Raw genomic sequence first — 1908 nt, 5'->3', positions numbered from 1 at the left:
TGTAATTTACCTCTGCTATTGCAGGGTTCTCATGATTATATGCTTCTTCTTCAAAAGATGCCTCTTTAGTACTGTTGGATGCATTTTGCCATCCATTCAGACTTTGAGAAATCATGTTGACTTGCTGAGTCAACATTTTGTTCTGAGCCAATATGGCATTCAAAGTATCAATTTCAATAACTCCCTTCCTTTGAGGCGTCCCACTATTCACGGAATTCCTCTCAGAAGTGTACATAAACTGGTTATTTGCAACCATGTCAATTAATTCTTGAGCTTCTGCAGGTGTTTTCTTTAGGTGAATGGATCCGCCTGCAGAATGGTCCAGTGACATCTTAGAGAATTCAGATAAACCATAATAGAATATATTCAGAATGGTCCATTCTGAAAGCATGTCAGAAGGACACCTTTTGGTCATCTGCTTGTATCTTTCCCAAGCTTCATAGAGGGATTCACCATCTTTTTGTTTGAAGGTCTGAACATCCACTCTAAGCTTGCTCAGCTTTTGAGGAGGAAAGAATTTAGCCAGGAAGGCCGCGACCAGCTTATCCCATGAGTCCAGGCTATCCTTAGGTTGTGAATCCAACCATGTTCTAGCTCTGTCTGTTACAGGAAAAGGGAAAAGCATGAGCTTGTAGATTTCAGGATCCACTCCATTAGTCTTAATAGTCTCACAGATCTGCAAGAACTCAGTTAAAAATTGATAGGGATCTTCTGATGGAAGTCCATGGAATTTGCAGTTCTGTTGCATTAGAGCAACTAGTTGAGGTTTCAGCTCAAAATTATTTGCTCCAATGGTAGGGAGTCAACATAGCAACACAAGGAAAATCACTTGAGTGGTGGTTAGATTCTGGGGCTACTGTTCACGTTTGCAATGATCGCAACCAATTCAAAACATATGAAGAAGTGAACAATAGAGAAGTCTTGATGGGCAATGACAACTCAGCCAAAGTTTGTGGTAAAGGAAGTGTAGAATTAAATTTTAAATCTGGAAAGAAATTAAGTTTAATAAATGTACTTCATGTTCCAGATTTGAGAAAAAATTTAGTTTCTGTTAGTCTCTTGTGTAAGAAAGGATTCAAAGTTGTTATGGAATCCGATAAAGTGATCTTTCTTAAGAATGATGTATTCATAGGAAAAGGATATTGTACTGAAGGCATGTTTAAACTTAGTATTAATAAAGTGAATGTTTCCTTGTATGTTGTTGATTCTTGTGATTTATGGCATAGTAGATTAGCACACTTAAATTACAAATCAATTGAATATATGCAAAAGAATAACTATATTGATCTTAGTAACAAGGATTTTAGTAAGAAATGTGATATTTGCATATAATCTAAAATTACTAAGAAACATTTTCCTAAGGTTGAAAGAAATACACATTTATTAGAATTGATTCATAGTGATATTTGTGAGCTAAATGGCAATATTACTAGAGGAGGAAAAAGATACTTTATAACCTTCATTGATGATTGTTCTAGATCTACTTATGTGTATTTGCTTAGAAATAAAGATGAAGCTTTTGAAATGTTTAAGAAATATAAAATGGAAGTAGAAAATATGCATGATAAGAAAATAAAAGTTCTTCGTAGTGATCAAGGTGGAGAATATTTTTCTAATGAATTTGATCACTTTTGTGAATTACATGGTATTGTGCATGAATCTTCCGCTCCATATACTCCGCAACAAAATGGTTTGGCGGAAAGAAAGAACCGTACCTTAGTGGATATGGTTAATTCAATGTTACTAAATGCAAAATTGCCTTACAATTTGTGGGGTGAAGCATTATTGACATCATGTCATATCCACAATAGGATACCATCAAGACATAGAAAGGTTTCTCCTTATGAAATTTGGAAAGGAAGGAAACCTAATTTAAATTATCTTAAAGTGTGGGGGTGTTTAGCCTTT

General features: G+C 34.9%; 1 non-coding gene across 1 annotated transcript; it reads left to right on the top strand.

The window, feature by feature from the left end:
• Nucleotides 1-385: 385 nt before the first annotated feature.
• On the top strand, nucleotides 386-493 carry LOC112714158 (small nucleolar RNA R71). The gene has a single exon (XR_003159113.1). It is a non-coding gene; the product is annotated as a small nucleolar RNA R71 (small nucleolar RNA).
• Nucleotides 494-1908: the final 1415 nt, after the last annotated feature.

Source organism: Arachis hypogaea, chromosome 9, assembly GCF_003086295.3.
Source record: "Arachis hypogaea cultivar Tifrunner chromosome 9, arahy.Tifrunner.gnm2.J5K5, whole genome shotgun sequence".
Classification (NCBI taxonomy): Eukaryota; Viridiplantae; Streptophyta; class Magnoliopsida; order Fabales; family Fabaceae; genus Arachis; species Arachis hypogaea.
Note: the sequence above shows the minus strand (reverse complement) of the source record. Positions and strands in the feature narration are given on the sequence as shown.